Consider the following 24,193-nt stretch of genomic DNA (forward strand, 5'->3'; position numbering starts at 1 on the left):
AACCGTCTTGTTATACCACTCTGACCTACACGTCTCTTCTGAGGGGCATTAAAAGCGTGTTTTGTACCTCTCTGACCTCCATGTCTCTTCTGAGGGGCATTAACAGCGTGTTGTTATACCTCTCTGACCTCCACGTCTCTTCTGAGGGGCATTAAAAGTGTCTTGTTAAGCTACTGGGACCTCCATGTCTCTTCAGTGGGACATTAAAACCGTCTTGTTAAACTACTGCGACCTCCACCACTTTTCCAAGGGGCATTAAAAGCGTGTTGTTATACCACTCTGACCTCCACTTCTCTTCCAAGGGGCATTAAAACCGTCTTGTTATACCACTCTGACCTCCATGTCTCTTCTGAGGGGCATTAAAAGCGTTTTGTTAAGCTACTGCGACATCCACGTCTCTTCTGAGGGGCATTAACAGCATGTTGTTATACCTCTCTGACCTCCACGTCTCTTCTGAGGGGCATTAAAAGCGTCTTGTTAAGCTACTGCGACCTCCATGTCTCTTCCGAGGGGCATTAAAAGCGTCTTGTTATACCACTCTGACCTCCATGTCTCTTCTGAGGGGCATTAAAACGGTCTTGTTAAGCTACTGGGACCTCCACGACTCTTCGAACGGGCATTGCATTTCCTCATAATTTTTGGCAGCTTTTCCTTGGAAGGCATAAGCAAATACTATGGGAGACCCACTCCTCAATCATGGGAATAATGTTTGTAATATGCTGTACTGTATGGCTCTTGTAAGGGGCATTAAAACCGTCTTGTTAAGCTACTGTAACCTCCACTTCTCTTCTGAGGGGCATTAAAAGCATCTTGTTAAGCTACTGGGACCTCCACGTCTCTTCTGAGGGGCATTAAAAGCGTGTTGTTATACCACTCTGACCTCCATGTCTCTTCCAAGGGGCATTAAAACTGTCTTGTTATACCACTCTGACCTCCACGTCTCTTCTGAGGGGCATTAAAACCGTCTTATTAAGCTATTGCGACCTCCACCACTTTTCCAAGGGGCATTAAAAGTATCTTGTTATGCTACTGCGACCTCCACATCCACATCTCTTCCGAGGGGCATTAAAACCGTCTTGTTAAGCTACTGCAACCTCCATGTCTCTTCCAAGGGGCATTAAAAGCGTCTTGTTAAGCTACTGTGACCTCCACCACTTTTTCAAGGGGCATTAAAGGCGTCTTGTTAAGCTACTGTGACCTCCACATCTCTTCCGAGGGGCATTGAAATGTTGTTTTTAATTACCTCTAACCTCCACGACTCTTCCAACGGGCATTGCATTTCCTCCTAATTTTAGTCAGCTTTTGCTTTTCAATGCAAAGGCGAAAACTAACGGAGACCCACTCCCCAATAATGGGTAGAAGGTTTTTAGTACGCTGTAATCCACGTCTCTTTCAAGGGCAATGCAGTTCCTCATAATTTTTGGAAAGCCTTCCATTCACTGCTTAGGCCAACAGTATACAGGATACCCAGTTGCTATAAATAATTTTAGGCAGCTTTTGCTTGGAAGGCATAAGCAAATACTATGGGAGACCCACTCCCCAATCATGGGAATAATGTTTGTAATATGCTGTACTGCATGGCTCTTGTAAGGGGCATTGCAAGTTCCTCCATCCTAATTTTTGGCAGCTTTTGCTTGGAAGGCATAAGCAAATACTATGGGAGACCCACTGTTAGAACCCTCCTGTTAGTTTTTTCTATTTTTGCTGGTCACATGACTTTTTGCCTTTATAATCCAGCTCCGCCCTCCTGGCCTTGCTGGACTTCAGTGTTACATTTACTCTTAAGCTAGCCAGGTGCCTTACTCTGTAGTTTGCTTGGTCTTTTGACCACTAGTACTTCTGTTTGTTTGTTTGTCTTTGCTCTGCTACAATTTCTGCTAGGAGGTGTCCAACTATATCCCAGTCCTTAGTTCTTGTAGGGACCCCTCCCTTATATCTGTAGGTCTGCGTTCAGATTAGCCGAGGACTTAGGTGCATCTGTTCACAAGGAACAGGTCCCTCGCTGCATCGTAGGGAATCAGCTTAGTCCTATTGTAGGGACAGTTTTCCTTTCTTTCCTTAGTGTTTGTAGCAGTTCATTACAGTAAGTCCAGCCCCAAAATAAAACACTCTAAGGAAAAAAAAAATAAAAAAATCCTGATTTCAGCATGATGTCGGTTCAGGAGTTGGCTCAACGCCTGCAGGGACTGTCTTTGGAGGTGGCCGAGCTCCAGCAGCACGTGAGTAGCTGTCCTGGAGCGCATTTTGTCGAACCGAAGGTAGGACTTCCAGATTTTTTTTATGGTAAACGGCAAGATTTTTTTTCCTTTAAAAACGCTTGTTTATTACATTTTCTTTTAAGACCCAGATCCTCGGGGAATGAATCACAGCGCATTCGGTTTATAATGTCACTTTTGCGCAAAGAACCACAGGGATGGGCCTTTTCTCTCCAACCTAATGATCCGTGTTTTAGCTCCGTGGAAGACTTTTTTTCTGTTATGGGGTTGTTGTATGATGATCCTGATCGAGTCTCATCTGCTGAAACTGAATTAAGACGTTTGAAGCAGGGATCAGGTGATGTGGAAAATTATTGCACATACTTCAGAAGATGGTCGGCTGAAGTGGAATGGAATGACTCAACATTAAAATGTTTGTTTCTTGATGGTCTAGGTGAAAGGGTTAAGGATCTGCTGATTGCCTTCCCAAAACCTGGAACCTTGCAGGAGGCAATGCAATTAGCCATACTTGTGGACAGGAGACTGCGTGCTAGGAGTAATGAAGAGAAATTTACTGCTATGGCAGCTCCTAGTTTTCAGAGGGTCTGTTCGGAGGGTGGAGAACCGATGGAGATTGGGGCGATGTCACCCCACTCTCAGGAAAAAGACCACAGGTTTGCTAAAGGATTGTGTTTTTGTTGCGGTAAATCTGACCACTTTATTAAGAACTGTGTGCTTTGTTTGAATAAAGAAAAAAAAAAAGAGGTCAGTTACGCCCGCATAGCGTGTTTAAACTCAAAAGGAGTATTTCTTTCTGGAAGCACCTCATTCCAGGAGGAGTTGATTGAATTTCGGGTATTTGTGGATTGTGGTTCTGCACTCAGTGTGAGTGATGAGGGTTTTTTGGAAAAATTTAAATTAGAATCCAAACTTTTGTCATCTCCTATTTATGTGGTTGCTGTTGCTGTCTCTCCCTTGAAAGGTATGATTCACAAGGTTTTTGAATTTCCCCTCACCATTAATGGTATCCACCAAGAGAATTTGGATTTGGCTGTATTAAATAATTTGCCTGCTCCAGTGGTTTTGGGGTTACCTTGGTTAAAATTGCACAATCCTGTACTGGACTGGTCTACCAATGAAATTAAGTCTTGGAGTCCTAAGTGTTATGATAGATGCTGTAACGGTCGCATTGCTGCTGTGGAAAGAGGGGAATTACCTGTACCTATTCAGGATTTTTGGAAAGTTTTTTCTGAGGAGGAGTCGCAAGTTTTGCCTCCTCATAGGGACTATGATTGTACTATTGAGTTTGTCCCTGGAGCAACTCTTCCCAAGAGTCACTTGTTTAATCTTACTATCCCTGAGAGAAAGGCCTTGGAGGAATACATACAGACAAGCTTGGCTGCCGGTCACATTAGACCTTCTAAGTCAGAGGTCCCCAACCGCCGGTCCGCGGACCAGGACCGGGCTGTTGGGGTTTTTCAGCCGGTCCGCGGGGAGAGGGGGCCCCTCCAGCCTCCAGCAGGGCCGCCATCAGGGCATGACTGCCCTGACTCCAGTATGGGGCCCGGCCGGTAGGAGCCCCCTCGGAGCCTCCCTCTTGTGCGTCTCTCTCCTCATGGGGCCCCCGGCCGCATGCTAAGCGCCGGGTCCGGAACATCTTAGCGCTGCGCTGCTGCGGCAGCACCTTCATGATTCCCCTGACTTCCGGTCATGTGACGGCGCCGTCACATGGCCGGAAGTCAGGAGAACCTGGTGTCAGCGATTTGGACGAGCGCCAGGATTCTGCAGGGATCGCATGGGGGTAAGTATAACAAGTTTTATTTTTTTTTAAATACAATTAACTAGGAGTGGGGGGAATGGGAGATGCACATGGGGGGAGGGGAGAGATGAGAGATGCACATGGGGGAGGGGAGAGATGAGAGATCCACATGGGGGGAGGGGAGAGATGAGAGATGCACATGGGGGAGGGGAGAGATGAGAGATCCACATGGGGGGGAGGGGAGAGATGAGAGATGCACATGGGGGAGGGGAGAGATGAGAGATCCACATGGGGGGGAGGGGAGAGATGAGAGATCCACATGGGGGGGAGGGGAGAGATGAGAGATGCACATGGGGGGAGGGGAGAGATGAGAGATGCACATGGGGGGGAGGGGAGAGATGAGAGATGCACATGGGGGGAGGGGAGAGATGAGAGATGCACATGGGAGGGAGGGGAGAGATGAGAGATGCACGGGGGGGTGAGAGATGCACGGGGGGGATGAGAGATGCACGGAGGGGGATGAGAGATGCACGGAGGGGGATGAGAGATGCACGGAGGGGGATGAGAGATGCACGGGGGTGAGCTGCACATGGGGGGGTGAGAGATGCACATGGGGGGGTTATGTTTACATAACTTTGTTGCCTTATGAAGGGCGGGGGGGGCCCCCAAAAATTTCTTGCACAGGGGCCCACTACAGTCTGTGTCCGCCCCTGGGATGAAGTAAATGCAGCTGAACAGCAGCTGTCAGGACAGCTGCCCTGTCCTGCTGCAGGGCGTGATGGGGCCTCAGTGATGCGGCTCCTGGCACAGCACATTATGTGGGGCTCCTGGCATAGCTCCTGGCGGGGACCTGGTCTACACTATATGATAAGTATGCACTAAACTCCAAATCCCTCCATTACCCCGCCCCCATATGACCAAAGCCCCGCCCACCCCACCCCCTCCTTGCTGGGCCATGGAAAAATGATCTTGCTTCAAGCCGGTCCCTGGTGCAAAAAAGGTTGGGGACCACTGTTCTAAGTCACCTGTGGCTGTTGGATTTTTTTTGTTAAAAAAAAGGACGGCGGTTTACGTCCATGTCTGGACTTTCGCGAAATTAATAAAATTACAATACGCAATTCCTACCCACTACCATTAATTCCTGACTTGTTCAACCAGTTAGTGGGGGCCAAGTGGTTCTCTAAGATTGATCTCCGGGGGGCATACAATTTGTTATGTATGAAGTAAGGTGATGAGTGGAAAACTGCTTTTAACACTCCAGTGGGTCAGTTTGAGAATCTGGTTATGCCCTTTGGTCTTACCAACGCACCAGTGTTTTTTCAGAACCTTATTAATGACATCCTAAGACCATTGATCGGTAAGAATGTGGTGGTGTATTTGGATGACATTTTGATTTTTGCGCCGGATCTGGAGTCTCATTGGCAGAGCATACGTGAGGTATTGCAGTTGTTAAGTGACAATTCACTTTTTGCTAAGCTGGAGAAATGTGAGTTCGCTGTGCAGAGAATTAGTTTTTTAGGCTACGTTATCTCCAGCGAGGGCTTTGAGATGGACCCGGTGAAGGTTCAGGCGGTGCAGGAATGGCCTAGGCCTATTGGTTTGAAACCAATACAGAGATTTTTTGGTTTCGCCAATTATTACAGAAAATTCATTAAGAATTTTTCTATAATTGTTAAGCCGCTGACCGATCTCACCAGGAAAGGTGCGAATACGGTTCAGTGGACTACTGAGGCCATTGAAGCTTTTGTGTATCTCAAGGAGAGGTTCAGTTCTGCCCACATCCTTATAAAGCCTGATGAGACCAAGCCTTTTTTGGTCGAGGTTGATGTTTCTTCGGTGGCGGTCGGTGCTGTTTTGTCTCAGGAAAACAAGGATGGAGTACATCCCTGTGCTTTTTTTTCAAAAAAATTTTCTGAGACCGAACTTAATTACGATGTCGGTAATCGGGAATTGCTGGCGATTAAACTCGCATTTGAACATTGGCGTCATCTCTTGGAAGGTGCTAAATTTCCCATTCAGGTTTTTACTGATCATAAGAATCTGATCTATCTTGATGCTGCCAAGCGCTTGAATGCCCGTCAAGCTAGGTGGGCACTTTTTTTTCCCGGGGTTTAATTTTTCTGTTACTTACATCTCGGGTACCAAGAATGTAAAAGCTGATGCTTTATCTCGCAGTTTTTCTCCCATGGTTGGTACCAAGGAGGAGGAGAGCATTTTACAGGAAGGTGTTGTGATAGCAGCATTGGACTCCGTTTTGGAAGATGGGATTCTGAAAGCCCAGGAGGATGCCACATCTAACTCTCCCCATGGGAGGTTGTTTGTGCCTAGGAACTTTAGGAGAGATTTGTTTGTGGAGTGTCATGAGTCTCGGTTGGCAGGTCATCCAGGAATTTCGGAGACTAAGAGACTTGTAGGTCGCAGTTTTTGGTGGCCTGGGTGGCAGAAGGAAGTCATTAAGTGGGTGCGTCAATGTACTGTGTGTGCTAGATCTAAGTCTTCACATGCTCCTGCTGCAGGGTTGCTTTGCCCTCTGGAGGTTCCTAGTGCTCCTTGGACGCATCTTGCTATGGATTTTATTACTGACCTTCCTGCCTCTGAGGGTTTCACTGTTATCTGGGTGGTCGTGGACCGTTTTAGCAAGATGTGTCACTTGGTTCCCTTCATCAAACTGCCCTGCGCCAGGACACTCGCTAAGGCTTTTGTTAAAGAAATTGTCAGGCTCCATGGTGTTCCTACCGACATTGTTTCCGATAGGGGACCTCAGTTCGTGGCTCGTTTTTGGCGTGCCTTTTGTGACAGGTTGGGAGTCCATTTGTCATTTTCGTCTGGTTATCATCCTGAGTCTAATGGACAGACAGAAAGAAAGAACCAGGATGTTGAACAGTTTTTGCGTTGTTTTGTGGCTGACAATCAAGAGGGGTGGTCTGAGTTTCTGCCACTGGCTGAATTTGCTCTTAACAACCATACATCCTCTTCTGCTGGGTGTTCTCCTTTTTTTTGTTGTACTGGGAGACATCCGTCGTTTGGGTCATTCTCCAAATTGGTATCGGCTGTGCGGGAGGAGAAGAATTTTTCCGGTGATTTGGAGAGAGCTTGGACTGATGTACGTCGTAACCTTCAAGAGGCTAACAAAAAATCCAAGAGGTACTTTGACAGGAAACGTCAAGAGGTTTTGTTTACTGTTGGTGACATGGTTTGGTTGTCCTCTAGTAATCTGCGGTTGAGGATTCCTTCTAAGAAATTGGGCCCGAAGTTTGTAGGTCCGTTTAAGGTGCTTCAGGTAGTTAACCAATCTGCTGTTAGGTTGGAGGTTCCTACCTCCTGGAAGATTAATCCGATGTTTCATGTTTCCTTATTGAAAAAAGCTGATGTTTCTGATAGGGACGCCACTGTCTCTGTTCCTCCGGTGGAGGAAGACGGTGAATATGAAATTTCTCGCATTCTTAATTCTAGATGGCATAGAGGGAGATTGCAGTATCTCATCGCTTGGAAAGGTTTCGGTCCCGAGGATAACTCCTGGGTAAGGGCGGATGATGTCTCTGCTCCTAGACTTGTCGGAGCATTTCACAGGAGGTTTCCTGATAGACCTGGGCCTGGAGGATCCGGAGGATCCTCATAGAAGAGGGGATACTGTTAGAACCCTCCTGTTAGTTTTTTCTATTTTTGCTGGTCACATGACTTTTTGCCTTTATAATCCAGCTCCGCCCTCCTGGCCTTGCTGGACTTCAGTGTTACATTTACTCTTAAGCTAGCCAGGTGCCTTGTACCTTACTCTGTAGTTTGCTTGGTCTTTTGACCACTAGTACTTCTGTTTGTTTGTTTGTTTGTCTTTGCTCTGCTACAATTTCTGCTAGGAGGTGTCCAACTATATCCCAGTTCTTAGTTCTTGTAGGGACCCCTCCCTTATATCTATAGGTCTGCGTTCAGACTAGCCGAGGACTTAGGTGGGTCTGTTCACAAGGAACAGGTCCCCCGCTGCATCGTAGGGAATCAGCTTAGTCCTATTGTAGGGACAGTTTTCCTTTCTTTCCTTAGTGTTTGTAGCAGTTCATTACACCGACTCCCCAATCATGGGAATAATGTTTGTAATATGCTGTACTGCATGGCTCTTGTAAGGGGCATTGCAAGTTCCTCCATCCTAATTTTTGGCAGCTTTTGCTTGGAAGGCATATGCAAATACTATGGGAGACCCACTCCCCAATAATGGGAATAATGTTTGTAATATGCTGTACTGCATGGCTCTTGTAAGAGGCATTAAAAGCGTCTTGTTAAGCTACTGGGACCTCTACGTCTCTTCTGAGGGGCATTAAAAGCGTGTTGTTATACCACTCTGACCTACACATCTCTTCTGATGGGCATTAAAAGCGTGTTGTTATACCACTCTGACGTCCACGTCTCTTCTAAGGGGCATTAAAAGCGTGTTGTTATATCACTCTGACCTCCACATCTTTTCTGAGGGGCATTAAAAGCATCTTGTTATACCACTCTTACCTCCACGTCTCTTCTGAGGGGCATTAAAACCGTCTTGTTATACCACTCTGACCTACACGTCTCTTCTGAGGGGCATTAAAAGCGTCTTGTTAAGCCACTGGGACCTCCATGTCTCTTCCGAGGGCATTAAAACCGTCTTGTTAAACTACTGCGACCTCCACCACTTTTCCAAGGGGCATTAAAAGTGTGTTGTTATACCACTCTGACCTCCACGTCTCTTCTGAGGGGCATTAAAAGCATCTTGTTAAGCTACTGCGACCTCCACATCTCTTCTGAGGGGCATTAAAACCGTCTTGTTAGACCACTCTGACGTCCACGTCTCTTCTGAGGGGCATTAAAAGCGTCTTGTTAAGCTACTGCGATCTCCACGTCTCTTCTGAGGGGCATTAAAACCATCTTGTTATACCACTGTGACCTACACGTCTCTTCTGAGGGGCATTAACAGTGTGTTGTTATACCTCTCTGACCTCCACGTCTCTTCTGAGGGGCATTAAAAGCGTCTTGTTAAGCTACTGCGACCTCCATGTCTCTTCCGAGGGGCATTAAAACCGTCTTGTTAAACTACTGCGACCTCCACCACTCTTCCAAGGGGCATTAAAAGCATCTTGTTATACCACTCTGACCTCCACGTCTCTTCTGAGGGGCATTAAAACGGCCTTGTTAAGCTACTGGGACCTCCATTACTCTTCGAACGGGCATTGCATTTCCTCATAATTTTTGGCAGCTTTTGCTTGGAAGGCATAAGCGAATACTATGGGAGACCCACTCCCCAATCATGGGAATAATGTTTGTAATACGCTGTACTGTATGGCTCTTGTAAGGGGCATTAAAACCGTCTTGTTAAGCTACTGCAACCTCCACGTCTCTTCTGAGGGGCATTAAAAGCGTCTTGTTAAGCTACTGGGACCTCCACGTCTCTTCTGAGGGGTATTAAAAGCATGTTGTTATACCACTCTGACCTCCACGTTTCTTCTGAGGGGCATTAAAACCGTCTTGTTAAGCTACTGCGACCTCCACCACTTTTCCAAGGGGCATTAAAAGCGTCTTGTTATGCTACTGTGACCTACACATCTCTTCCAAGGGGCATTAAAACCGTCTTGTTAAGCTACGGCAACCTCCATGTCTCTTCCAAGGGGCATTAAAAGCGTTTTGTTAAGCTACTGTGACCTCCACCACTTTTTCAAGGGGCATTAAAGGCATCTTGTTAAGCTACTGTGACCTCCACGTCTCTTCCGAGGGGCATTGAAATGTTGTTTTTAATTACCTCTAACCTCCACGACTCTTCCAACGGGTATTGCATTTCCTCCTAATTTTAGTCAGCTTTTGCTTTTCAATGCAAAGGCGAAAACTAACGAAGATCCACTCCCCAATAATGGGTAGAAGGTTTTTAGTACGCTGTAATCTACGTCTGTTTCAAGGGGCAATGCAGTTCCTCATAATTTTTGGAAAGCCTTCCATTCACTGTTTAGGCCAACAGTGTACAGGCCCTCTGACCTCCATGTCACTTCCAAGGGGCATTGGAGTGCCTCGAAATGTTTGGTAGGCATTGCACTCACTGTATGCCCTATAACTGTGTAGCACAACCGCTCCTTTTGTTACAGAAACATATCCTACAAGACATGTGTGGTTGACTGGCCTGATATTGATGTGAATGGTCCCTGTTCCTCCAGCTCTTTCTCCTTTGCCACCACCTCATCCATCATTTATAACCTGAAGCTTTGTTTTAACAGGAGTCATAGAACTGGGATAGTAGGAGGAAAACATCCAGCAATCCTCGTAGGAGGTAGGATATGCGCCAAAACGCTGACCACCTAAGGCCTAGCCGCTACTACATACATGTGCTTGCATTCCAAGAAAACAAAGTAGATGCTAACTTCTATCATCATCATGCTTCTCACCTTGGCACTCTCAACTCCCCTGATGGAGAAGCCAGGGCCCACCGGAGGAGTCTGGTTCTCTGGTGGGCTCGGCCAATGCTGCCCTAAAGCAGGCCAGTCTAAGAAAAGTGTGTGGGTCGGTAACAGGAGAAATCAGGGCAGCTGGGGACCGTTTATGGACACCCGGCCGCCCCCTGGCGGCTGGGGACCGAGCGTGGACACCCGGCCGCCGGGCCGCTGGGGACTGAGTATGGATAAAAGGGCCGTCAACGCAGCCATGACATGGTGGCCGGCGTCTGCCTCCACATGCCTAAAAGGCCCATTTTCAAGTGCAAGCAAGCTAGCAGTATGGTATTGCAGCCTGGGGGTGGGTGGGCGGCAGGTTGCACACTTACGCTTGCATTCCAACAAAACAAAGCAGATGCTAACTTCTATCATCATCATCATGCTCCTCACCTTGGCACTCTCAACTGCCCTGATGGAGAAGCCAGGGCCCACCGGAGGAGTCTGCTTCTCTGGTGGTCTCGTCCAATGCTACCCTAAAGTAGGCCAGGCTAAGAAAAGTCTGTGGGGATGTTCCGCGGTGAAATCGGGGTGGCTGGGGACCGTTTATGAACACCCGGCCGCCCCCATGCGTGGACACCCGGCCGCCGGGCGGCTGGGGACTGAGTATGGATACCTCGCTGCCGAAGCAGCCATGAGGTAGTGGCCAGCTTCGGCCTCCTCAAAACTAAAAGGCCCCATTTCAAGTGCAAGCTAACAGTATGGTATTGCAGCCTGCGGGTGGGTGGGTGGTTGGCTGCATATTTGCGCTTGCATTGCAAGGAATGGGGAGGTACAATTGAACACTGCCCTGGGACAAGGACTTGCACGGGGATAGTTGCAAGTCTGCATCTTCTGATGCGCCAAGGATCACTTCTGATGGTCACACTTTTAGGCAGTGACCTGGGAGTCAGAGATGCTTCCAGGGGTCTTCCCCATGCTGTTCCCATGTCTTTTCAGCACTATATGCATGTGTCACACAGCACATGGCCAGATAAGGTTGTAAAATGTGAAAATGACATTTCCCGGTGAATGCATTTGTCACAGTTGAAAGCAATACAAAAGTGCAAAAACGCATAAAAAATGCTACTTGTGAACATAGCCCAAGGTGTGGAGGAGTATTTTTGTTTTTGGTTATTTATTTATTTTACCTTATACACAAGTCTTTACCCTGGAAAAGAAATTCCTTAACATATTTTACAGGAAAGAAGTTTCACTTTCGTTTTAGAACGTACTATTATGAGCCTGTAAAAGTGGCTTAATACCTCTGACCACGTTGTTGACAACAGTGACCTGGGGGTCAGAAATGCTTCCTGGGGTGATCCCCATGCTGTCCCCATGTCATTTGATCACTGTCACTATCGTTTTGGGCACTTGTTAGGCTTTTAAAAGACTGCCGGGGGTGCCGCCGCAAAAATGCTCGGGTCTCCCATAGACTAACATTGGGCTCGTTGCTCGGGTAGAGCACCCGAGTATCACGGCGAGCTCGGCCCGAGCTTCAAGCACCCGAGCATTTTAGTGCTCGCTCAACACTATTCTTTAGCAAGAAAGGAAGAGTCAAGCACAAAAATTCGCTTGTCATCTAACACCCTGAGAAAAGGTTCCTGAACTGATAGGGCCTGAAGCTCAGTGACTGTATAGGCAGAAGTTATAATCATTACAAAGACAGTTTTGAGTGTCAGAAGTCTGATAAAGAGTCTAAAGATTTAAAGGGAAACGAGGACAGAGCCAAAAATACTCAATTAAGATTCCAAGCAGTAAGGAGGTTCTTAATTAAAGGTGTAAGTAAGACAGTCACTTTCAGAAACCTAGATATCCAAGGTTTCTCACGCAGTTTGGTGTCATAAAAGGCACCGAGGGCAGAAACCTATACCTTAAGAGTAGTGATGAGCGAGCATACTTGCAAGTACTCGGTACTCGCCCAAGCATCTCAGTACTCGAGATGCTCGGAACTTGCCGAGTACTTGCGAGATGCTCGGGTGGATGCTCGGGTCCCCTCCCTGCATGTTTGGTGCTCTTTACAGAGCCAATGAACATGCAGGGATTGCCTGCCACACAGTAATGCCGTAGCCATGTTGGTTGTGGCATTATAGTGATTGACTGGCCGCACAGCGTCATCAGGTCTATATCAGACCTGGCGCCACTGTGCTCATCAGTCTACTCAGCAATCAGACAGTGTAGGGAGAGCTGCTGCTGATCTAGGGAGAGATCCGCTTCTTTATTAGGTAGTGTAGGTAGAGCAGAAGCATATTACACATATCCATCTCAACAAACAGTCCTTCTGAGGACTAATCCATCTGCAGAGATATCAGGCAGGCAGTGTATATAGGCTGGCAGTGCATATTTCATAAGAGGCTCCATTCCAGTTCTGTCTGCTGCTGCTGTTAGACATTTCTAGATATAGGCCCAGGTCTCAGGGGCCAGGAATAATTTTTTGGATCCTAATCCTCATTACTTGCTTAAAAAGCAATCCAGAGAACACAGTTTTTCTGCGCCATTTGCTTGTTGGCAGTGCAGAATACAGCCAGGTCCTTTCCATATTACAGCGCTAAAAATCCAGCTATTTAACTGTGTTTTCTCAGTCATACGGATCACATATATGTTTTCAGAAAATACTGCCATTTCTGGCCTCCATTAAAAATTTGTTTCAGTGTGTCAGCGACATTTTTGACACCGATTTGCTGTTCAAAATAGTTACCTACAGGCCAGCTATTTAAAACTGTGGTTTCTCCGTCACACGAATCACATATAAGTTCTCTCCAAATTCAGCCATTTGTAGTGAGCGTGGAATATTGTCCTCCATTTAAAATGGGCAAGGCACGTGGCAAGGGACGGGGAACTGGACGTGATGGTTATGGTGCATGCAGAGGCCGAGGGCAAGCTGAAATTGTGCCACAACAAACACCCATTTCTTCTTGCCCGACCTTCCTGTCCCAATTCCTAGGGGACCGCAGCTGACCACTATTGAATCCAGAGCAGTGTCAAAAGGTTGTTGGTTGGATAGCGGATAATGCTTCCAGTCACTTTGCCACCACCACCACCACTACCACCACCACCATGTCTTCCACACGGTCAAGTCTCAGTAGCCGTGAGTCTGGACTGCATATTCCTCACCCTGATCCTCCTTCCTCCCATCATGCCGAGTGCCCAGAGACAACTGATCCCACACTTGGACACTCCAAAGAGCTGTTCACTTTTCCATTTTACAGATTCGAGCCTCTCGCCCGGTCCACTTGAAGCGGGGCAAGAGGAGATCGCATATAAGCGATGTCCAAATATTTGAGCAGCCACGGTCACACGAAGGTGACGGTGGGAAAGTGTCACAAGAGGTGGACGATGATGAGACACAATTGCCAGAAAGTCAGGAGGAGGACCAGGGTGCGGAAGTGGAAGACGAGGTGGTGGATGATATAGTAACTGACCCAACCTGGCAGGAGGACATGCAGAGCGAGGACAGCAGCACACAGGGGGAAGGAGGCAGAGCACCCCAACAGGCAGGAAGAAGTGTGGTTGCCGTAGACAGAAGGCAGGCTACTGTTTTCGTAACACCAACATGAAAGAAGTTGCCAGTACAACTGTTAGGTCTTCCCGAGTCTGGTTGTTTTTTAAAGACTCTGCCGATAACCCCAAAAAGGCCATTTGTACCACCTGCCAGGCCAGCATCAGCAGGGGTGGCAAAATTACCAGCCTGACCACCACCAGCATTATCAGACACATGGCAGCAAAGCACCTGACTTTGTGGGCCGGACCCCAGGGTCCAGGAACAGTGTCTGCGGGTGGCACCACTGCATCTTCCGCTGTTGTGCATGCAAGCCAATCCCCTGTCCATGGTGCATGCGAAGATGCCTCCTGCCCTGCACCTGTCGTTGCACACTCTCAGGTAGCAGCATCAGGAAGCACGTCCACGTCCTTGTCCCAGCGCAACGTTCAGTTGTCCCTACCCCAGTCCTTGGAACGCAAGCGCAGCCAACGCCCCACAGGCCACACTACTAAATTCCCACATTTCGCGACTGTTGCCTTTTAGGCTCGTGGAGACTGAAGCATTCTGCAACCTGATGGCGGCGGCTGTCCCTCGGTACTAGGTCCCCAGCTGCCACTATTTCTCCCGGTGTGCCGTCAACGCATTACACAAGCACGTGTCCAAAACATTAGCCGTGCCCTCAACAACACAGTTACCGGGAAAGTCCACCTAACCGCGGACATGTGGACAAGTGCTTGTGGGCAGGGACGGTACATCTCACTGACGGCACACTGGGTTAACATAGTTATAGTGGATGCCGGGACCCAGTCGGACCTTGGGACGGAACACGTCCTCCCGACGCCAAGGATTGTGGGCCCTAGGTCAATCAGGGTTGCCCCCACGGTCTACAGCTCCTGCACCTCATCCTCCTCCTCCTCTTCAGCCTCCATCTCTGAAATAACCACATTAGTCACAAGCTGGAAGCACTTCTGCACTGCATCGGCCAAGCGGCAACAGACTGTGCTGAAGCTAATATGCTTAGGTGACAAACCGCACAATGCTGAAGAGTTGTGGACAGCTCTGAAAGAGCAGGCTGATCTGTGACTCACACCGCTGAATCTACAGCCAGGCATGGTCGTGTGTAACAATGGCCGGAACCTGGTGACGGCTCTGAGGCGAGGCGAGCTCACACACGTACCATGCCTCGCCTATGTGCTTAACCTCGTGGTTTAGCAGTTTCTCAAATCCTACCCGGAGGTGCTGGATCTGATTGTTAAAGTACGCGGCCTGTGTGCCCATTTTAGAAGGTCACCTACAGCTTCCGCCGCCCTTGCCGTGTTTCAGCAGTTTGCTGCTTCCGGCTCATAGACTGGTGTGTGATGTCCTCACACGTTGGAACTCTACACTGCAGATGTTGGGAAGGATTTGTGAGCAGAAGAGGGCAGTTGTTGAGTACCAGCATCAACAAGGCCATCGGTATTCAGTTTAGACTCCACACATGAGACCTCAGGAGTGGACATGGATGTCAGACATATGTACCATCCTCCAAAACTTTGAGGACTCCACCAAGATGGTGAGCGGCGATGACGCCATAATTAGCGTCACCATCCCGCTTCTCTGTCTTCTGAAACGCTCTCTGCTCACAATCAAAGTGGATGCATTGCAGGTGGAGCACAATGAGATGGAGCAAGGAACCATACAGGGCGATTACACACAGCCCAGCCTCATCTCATCCCAATGTGGATTGGTTGACAATAAGGAAGAGGAGGAGGAGGAACAGGAGCTAGTTTCATGCGCTATAGACGGTACTACCTGCACAACTGTCATACCGTCTGTTCAGAGTGGATGGCCTGAGACCAGAGAGGAGGAGGAGGAGAATAGCAAAAAGGGGGAGGGGGAAAAGACAAAGAATGTGGATATATGACCATTAAAATTCATATGCTTTACTAAATTATTTAAAATTATTGGAAGAGTAAAATTACTCATGCATCCACAGATGCATACAGGGTAACCATCCTATTATGGACGGTACCCACTAATGAATCTGGTTAAATGGTATGTTAGATTAATTTGGAATGCCATCCCTTAAATCATTAGGCTATAGCTGTATATTATACATTGCCCCTTTGACAGATATATGCATTAATAGTCATGGTGAATAGTCTCTGCAACCTGACTTTCAAATAGATTATCCTGTTGTTAGATTTCTATCCTCACCCCTGATATATGTGTGTATGCAAATGGAGTGCTCAGTGTTATCGTGACAGATTTATGCAGTGTAATTCACTACTGCATATATCCTATGTCAGCCTGCTCACTGCTGATAGAGATAAAGGAGAGAGTCTCCTAGCCGCTGAGCGTCAGACGATCTATGTTGTAAAGATTTATGTTCACCCCAGCCAAGTGTATAATTATTGGAATTGGGGAGCTCGATATTAGCATGCCGGACCATGCAGTGTAATTCCACTGTTATATATGCCTTATATCAGCCTGCCTGCCCGCACAGCTGATCGTCACCGGTAAAGAGAGGTATCCCCCGACTGCTAATGGTCAAGCAGTCTGTGCTATTATGGTGTGGAGTAATCCGAACAACTCCTCACTGGAGGAGGAAAGCATGGTCAGTCATCCTCTTGGTGAGGACACTGAAGTCTTGCCTGTTAGCAGTCTGGCACGCATGGCTGAGTTTATGTTACGCTGCCTTTCCCATGACCCTTGTGTTCTCAAAATTTTGAGTGACAGTCATTACTGATTGGTGACACTTCTAGACCCACGCTACAAGGAGAACTTTATATCTCTTATTCCTGAAGCGGGCAGGTCTACAAAAATGGGTCTGTACCAGAAGGCCCTTGTTGTGGAGCTATTAAAAAAATTCCCATCTGAAAACACTGGTGGCAGAGGTCACAGTTCGTTGGACAATCAAGGACTACAGGTGAGAGAGACACAACTCCAAGCCAGCAGAGGCAGGGGAACACTGTCAAAGTTCTGGGAGAATTTTCTCATACCTTCCCATCGCACAGGCCCTGAGGCGCTGGGTACTCTCACAAGGAGTGCAAAGTTTGGGAAGATGCTGAGCGAGTACCTTGCCGACTGTACCAACGTCCTCCATGATTCCTCTGTGCCTTAGAATTATTGGGTATCCAAGCTGGATACGTGGAATGAGCTGGCTCGCTACGCCTTGGAGGTCCTGGCCTGCCCTGCCGCTAGCGTTTTATCAGAGCGGGTTTTTAATGCCGCTGGTGGAATTATAACTGATAAGTGCATCTGCCTGTCAACTGAAAATGCTGACAGGCTGACTCTCTTATAAAAATGAGCAAGGGCTGGATTGGGCCAGACTTCTCAACACCACCGAATGATAGCAGTGTAACATAAACTCAAATCCAGTGTCTTTTTTTTGGGAGGTGTATTCCCATGCACCTTTTCACACCCACACATGGGTATACGCTTCCTGATTTTGGCTATTTGCTCTTGTCCTCCTCCTTCTCCTCATCCTCCACAAACATATCACCAAGGTGACCATGGTCCGTGATGCAACACCCACATAATTTTTTTAAAGGGTGTTTATGATGCCTGTAAAAAAATTTTTTATACAGTATGTTCATTTATACCCCCCAGGGGTAAATGTTTGTCAGCCCATACACTTAGTGCATGGGCATTACAAGTATAGGAGACCCGCTCCTTTCTAATGGGAACATTTTTTCATGAGGCCCTCTATGTCTCTTCCAAGGGGCATTGGAGTGCCTCCAAATTTTTGGCAGCCCTTGCATTCACTGCATAGGCCAACACTATGGGAGACCCTCTTCCTAATGATGGGAACATTGTTTTCAGGAGGCCCTCTGACCTCCACGTCTCTTCCAAAGGGCATTGGAGTGCCTCCAAATTTTTGGCAACCCTTGCATTCACTGCATAGGCAAACACAATGGGAGACCCTCTTCCTAATAATGGGAACATTGTTTTCAGGAGGCCCTCCTCTAAGTCTCTTCAAAGGGGCATAGGGGTGCGTCCAAATTTTCAAAAGGGTATTGGGGTGCGTCCAAATTTTGGGCAGCCCTGACACTCACTGCATACGCAATGACAGTATAGGAGACCCACTCTTTAGTAATGGGAACAACAAAGCATAACCGGCTGATGACTCTCTAAGAATAGCGAGGGCCGACTGCTGGCCCTTTAAGAATAGTAAAGGCCGCCTGATGGCCCTATAAAAATAGGCTTTGTGACTTTCAGAGTCCCTCCTTCATAAATGATACAGAATGTGTCTGATGATGTGTCACACACCACATGGTCAGATAAGGTTGTAAAATGTTAAAATGACATTTCCCGGTGAATGCATTTGTCACGGTTGAAAGCAATACAAAAGTGCAAAAACGCATCAAAAATGCTACGTGTGAACATAGCCTATGGTGTGGAGGAGTATTTTTGATTTTAGTTATTTATTTTGCCTTATATACAAGTCATTACCCTGGAAAGGATGTTCCTTAACATATTTCCCAGGAAAATCCATTTTGGTTTAGTTTTTGTATGTTTTATTGTGAGTCTTCCCCATGCTATTCCCATGTCATTTGAGCACTGTTCCCATTGATTTAGGCAATTTTTAGGCCCTCTGCAGACCGCCGGGGGGAGCCGCCTGAAAATGCTTGAGTTTCTCATAGACTTACATTTGGCTCGTTGCTCGGGTTGAGCACCCGAGTATTCCGATGTGCTGGACCCGAGCATCGAGCACCCGAGCATTTTAGTGCTCTCCCATCACTACTTAGGAGTACTAGTTGAAATCCCTAAATCTAAACTTTCCTGCAGAATATCTAACAAATGAGGGACATCTGGCTTATCCAGATGCTGACAAGGAGGTGAACATCTTGGAAGTAGTATCCTTCCTATTGAAAATCATTGTGGAAAACACTCTTTCTGAAAGCTTCTTTCTTAGAAAAAATTGATATTTTAGTATCAGGGAAGAAAGATGAAGGTGGTCCAGGTTGTGGTGATAGACCGGACCTTGCAACAGAATACATTTGTAAGATAGACCAAGCTCTGAAGACTTATCTTCTTCAAAAGAGAAAGCCACCTTTCCTGAGCAAGTACGGAATTACCAGGATTTGAGTGCAAGTTCTATTGCCATGGTATATTCTCTGGGATTTAAAGAGAAGAAGTCTGTCTTGCAGATTGCCCTAGTCACAAAGAGGTCTATTTGATGAAGACCCCATTTGGACACTAACTGATGAAAGATCTTTAGGCTGATGACCTTTTTTTGGATGATGACCTTGTTTTGTATCTAAGGTCAGGTGTCTAAAGAATTTCACCTTCTTGTTTAGGGAGCTTCTGTGATGAACTTCGGATAGAGAAAGAATCAATTTCTCTTCCCAATGAAAATGTTATTTGCAATGGTCTGCTTTAATCTCCCTAGGTCAGTGTTTCCCAACTCCAGTTCTCAAAAGCCATTTCCATCACCTTTGAGTCTCTTGACTGGAGTTGGGGAACACTGCCCTAGGTGATGGATGAAAGCAACTGCTGTTGCATTTTCTGTGTAAATTAGCACATTACAATTTCAGATCAAGTGTTTGGATTTATGAAGGACATTTCAAATTGCTACAAGTTTCCTGTAATTTGAGGATTGAAGACTCAAATGATGGAACCAACTTCCCTGCTGAGTTAGCTGCATGGAATGTGCTCCCCATCCCCATTTGATTGCATTTGTAGTGATTCAAATGACTTGTTGCAGAAATCAATGAATCCCTTCGGACAAGTTTTGGGTCAAGAGCCATCATTTTAGTGATTACATGACCTCGGCTGGAATAATATTCCATCGTTCAAAGGAAGACCGACTTCTTTTCCAATTTTAAAGGATACATTTTTTCAGAGGTCTTGGGTCCAGGCTAAGGCCTATATGCAGGACATCATGTGGCCCTTAACTGACATTGCATTCTGGATTTAGGAAAAGCAAAGAAGAAAAAATTTGATTATGTAGAACAGGATTTTATTTTCTGGATGAAGAGGGGTTTTCTTTTGAGAGTCCAGGAGAATTCCCCAGAAAATGTTCCTGAAACCTGAAGGAAGGTCTGACTTCTCCCAGTTGATTATCCAGCCCTGAGTGTGAAGAAAGTTGTTAGTTTTTTGAATATCTTTTAGCAGCAAATCTCTGGAATCGTTGACGACAATGATGTCATCCAAGAAGGGGATAATAGTTAAGGAGTTCTGCCTTAATTTTGCTGCAACTTCCCCAAAAAAACTTGGTAAAGATCCAAGAGGTTGATAAGATTCCAAAGGGGTGAGCATCTGAATTGATAATGGAGATAATAGAATAGGACAATTTATATTAAGCATTTTTAAATCTATAGTTGACATTAGGATCCGTTTTAGGATCCATTTCCATATTGACTGTTTGCCGGATGAAGAATCTTTATGATATGTTATATTTTATATATCATTTAGTTTATGTGTCATATATGTAGGTCTTTTGGTTTAACCGACACATAAACATTCAGGTATTTGTCTTATATGGATTACCTAATTTAGTCATGGAATGAGTTACACCTCTTTTTAGAATAAAAGGGCCTTTCTGTCACGCACAGTGTAGGAAAGACAAATTGCGACACAAAGGGATGAGGGGAAGGGAGCCCAGACATAGTAACATAGGTTGAATAAAGACATTGGTCCATCAAGTTCAACCCTTCTCCCCCAATTGTACTCCTCATCCCAACACTACACTAACTTACTGGAACTAGGCCTCACAAATGAATTACCATTTTTATTAATACTTCACTATTACAATTACAAATAAACCAGTTTATAATATTTTAATTAGTTTTATTTTTGTATCACTGTTATGGTATTACTAAAATCCCTGTACCTAAATCTGTTGATCCAGAAGAAGGAAAAAAAAAACAGAATACATTCAGCCAATTTGCATCACGGGGAAAAATTCTTTCTTGACCCTGAGAAAGGAGATCAGTACAAGAACGCTGGATCAAAAGTACTACTATATGTGCAACATTTTGTCTAATTTAACTGTAGCCAAAAATGTTATGTGTATCGAGGAAATCATCCAGCCCTTTTTTGAACTCTGTTATAGTGTCTGCCATTACTACCCCTTGTGGCAGGGCATTCCACAGCCTGACTGCTCTAACTGTAAAGAACCCTTTCCTGTTTAGGTGCCGGAATCGCCTTTCTTCCACCCTTAATGAGTGCCCCCTGGTCCTTAGTATAGTCTTTGGAAGGAATAAGTCATGAGCTAGACCTTTGTATTGACCACACACATATTTATATATGTAAATGAGATCCCCTCTGAGGCGTCGTTTTTCTAAGCTAAACAAGCTCAACTTTTTCAACCTCTCATCATACGAGAGGCCTTCCATCCCTTGTAATAATCGAGTTGTCCGCCTTTGAACTGACTCTAACTTCTGAATATCTTTTTTAAAATATGGAGCCCAAAACTGAATCCCATATTCTAGATATGGCCTCACCAGTGATTTATAAAGGGGTAACAATACGTTGGAATCGCAAGATTTTATTTCTCTTTTTATACACCCTAAAATCGTGTTTACTTTTGTGGCAGCTGCTTAACATTGAGTACTGCTGCTCAGCTTACTCGTAACCAGAATACCCAAATCCTTCTCCTGTTCTGTAGTCTCAAGTATACTCCCATTTAATGTGTATGCAGCAATAGGATTAATCCGTCCTAGGTGCATTACTCTACATTTATCTACATTAAAGCTCATCTGCCAAGTGTTTGCCCATTAAGTCATCTTATCCAGATCATTCTGCAATATCGTAATGTCAAGATCAGATTTTAATATCCTACATAGTTTGGTATCCTCAGCAAAAACGGACACTTTACTCACAATCCCATCCCCAAGGTCATTAATAAAGAGGATAAAAAGAATCGGTCCTAGCACAGACACCTGCGGCACCCCACTGCTGACTATGTCCCATTTAGAGAATGTACCATTTATGATGACCCTTTCTTTCCTATCATTTAGCCAATTCCTTATTCCTTACCCATCTACATATAGTTCCCCCAAGTCCTTGGTTCTGTAGCTTCAGTGTAAAGCTGTTAAGTGGTATAGAATCAAATGCCTTTGCAAAGTCCAGATAAATCAAATCAGCCGCATTACCAACATCCAGATTTGCACTTAGCTCCTCATAGAACCCCAACATGTTGGTTCGACACGACCTATTTTTCATGAATCCGTGCTTATCATTTATTATATTATGCTCTGCGATATAACTCTGCAGGTCATCCCTTATGATGCCCTCAAAAACTTTGCACACTACTGATGTCAGACTTACCGGACGGTAGTTACCTGTATCCACCTTCTGACCTTTCTTAAAAATCAGTACCTCCAATCCTGTGGCACCACCTCTGTTACAAGAGAATCTAAGAATACGAGATACAGCTTTTTCTCAATTTCTGAGGTCAATTCCCTCAGTATCCGTGGATGCATACCATCTTGCCCAGGGAATTTGTCAATGTTTAATTTGCTCAGACGCAGGCGTACTTTTTGTTGTGTTAAACTAGTTATATCAGGTGGTGAACTTTGATTTTTGCCCTGATGAAAGATCCCTGGAACAGACGGTTTTGTGGTGAACACTGATGAAAAGTGTCTGTTTAATATCTCAGCCTTTTCTTCTGTCTTCTATAATTATCTTATTATCATCTTTTAAGGGGCCGATACCATCTGATTCTCTTTTTGGCATTGATGTATGTATAAAAAAATTTTAGGATTTAATTTAATATCCCTGGCGATTTGTTGCTCTGTAGATAATTTTGCTAGCTTGATTTCTTGTTTTACATTTCTTATTCAGGTCTTTATATTCCTGATATTCTGTATTCTCAGCCTTCAAGATTTTGAATGCCCTTTGTTTTTGTCTTATTAAACTTTGTACTGTCTTATTTATCCATAATGGTTTCTTTTTATTCCTGGACATTTTATTACCAAACGGTATACATTTTCTACAGGATTCTTGTAGTATTTCCTTAAACATGCCCCATTTACGTTCGGTATCCCCAGTTACCCTGACATGGTCCCAGTCTACACAATTAAGCTTTTCCCTTAATTTCCTGAAATCAGCTTTGCTAAAGTTCCAGGTTTTTGCATTTCCTCTTTGAAATGCTTTATTAAATATTACATTGAAACTTACCATATTATGGTCTCTGTTTCCCAAATGCTCCTGGACCTGTAGATCTGAAATTGTATCTGGTATATCTGACAGCACCAGATCCAGCAGATTACCTCCCCTGGTTGGTTCATCTACCAGTTGAGAGATATAATTGTCCTAAACTGTAGATAAGAACTTGCAGCTTTTAGCACAACTGAAAGATTCTATGTGTCATTTAATATCTGGATAGTTAAAATCCCCCATAATAAGGACCCTATTATTATTTGCTGCATTTTTAATTTGTTCCAGTTTTTCGTCCTCTACCTGTGCAGCTATATTAGGAGGCTTGTAACAAACTCCAATTAGCAGCTTTCCATTACGGCCATCCCCATGTACATTTACCCAGACTGACTCTACATTGTCAGATCTCCTCCCAATGTTGTCATTAAGCACAGTTTTTATGTTGGATCTTACGAAAATACAAACCCCTCCACCTTTTTTGTCTTTCCTTTCCTTTCTAAATGTAGTGTATCCCCCTGTTTGTCACCCAGTCATGGCTTTCATCCAGCCAGGTTTCCGTATACCCACCACATCGTATTCTATAACCGACATAAGAGTCTCCAGTTCAGCCATTTTGTTTGCCAGACTTCTTGCATTTGCTAGCAGACATTTAATACAATTAGCACATTTGCTACTACTACTCAGCCCCCTACTTTCCTTGCGTATCCCAGCCCTCCTAGATCCTTTATAACCCCGGCTGTCCCAGTCTCTCTGTCTACTCTATCTATCCCCTTATAAGCACGATTACCCTCCCTCCCCCCAGATCCTAGTTTAAAAGCTCCTCCATTTTTCCCTCCAGCATAGCTGCACCCTCCCCATTGAGATGCATCCTGTCCCTACTGTAGAGCCTGTAGCCGACAGCAAAGTCGGCCCAGTTCTCCATGAACCCAAACCCTTCCTTCACCAATTTCTGATCATGTCTCCCATGATCTTTAAATTATTGAGTACCCCCCGCCACACCTAGGATAGCAAAACGTTCCTCCTCAGGGACTCACAAAATTCTGATTGACACGCTCAGTCTGTCTATTCAGCTGGGGGTGGAAGGCAGAGGAAAAAGACAGCTGCACCCCCAGTCGAGAACAGAATGCCTCCCAGAACTTGGAAACAAACTGCCACCACATCGGAGGTAACCCCGTGAAGTTTCACAATCTCATTTATGAACACCTGAGCAAGTGTCTTGGCATTTGTAAGTGCAGGTAATGCGGCGAAGTAAACCATTTTA

At 45.6% G+C, this 24,193-nt stretch overlaps 1 protein-coding gene and 1 long non-coding RNA gene across 8 annotated transcripts in view; one reads left to right on the forward strand and one right to left on the reverse strand.

Annotated features, from left to right (window-relative positions):
* LOC141167642 (uncharacterized) overlaps window positions 1-22,281 on the reverse strand; it is an 85,821-nt gene extending 63,540 nt beyond the window's left edge. For both annotated transcript variants that reach the window (XR_012251537.1, XR_012251486.1), the window contains exon 1: window positions 22,102-22,281. This is a non-coding gene — a long non-coding RNA (uncharacterized lncRNA). The remainder of the gene's footprint in view (window positions 1-22,101) is intronic.
* LOC141167232 (uncharacterized) overlaps window positions 1-24,193 on the forward strand; it is a 632,749-nt gene that overhangs the window by 52,945 nt on the left and 555,611 nt on the right. The window lies entirely within an intron of this gene.

This window comes from Phyllobates terribilis, unplaced genomic scaffold (assembly GCF_046119375.1).
Source record: "Phyllobates terribilis strain yellow unplaced genomic scaffold, ASM4611937v1 Scaffold_1__5_contigs__length_1240528914, whole genome shotgun sequence".
NCBI lineage: Eukaryota > Metazoa > Chordata > Amphibia > Anura > Dendrobatidae > Phyllobates > Phyllobates terribilis.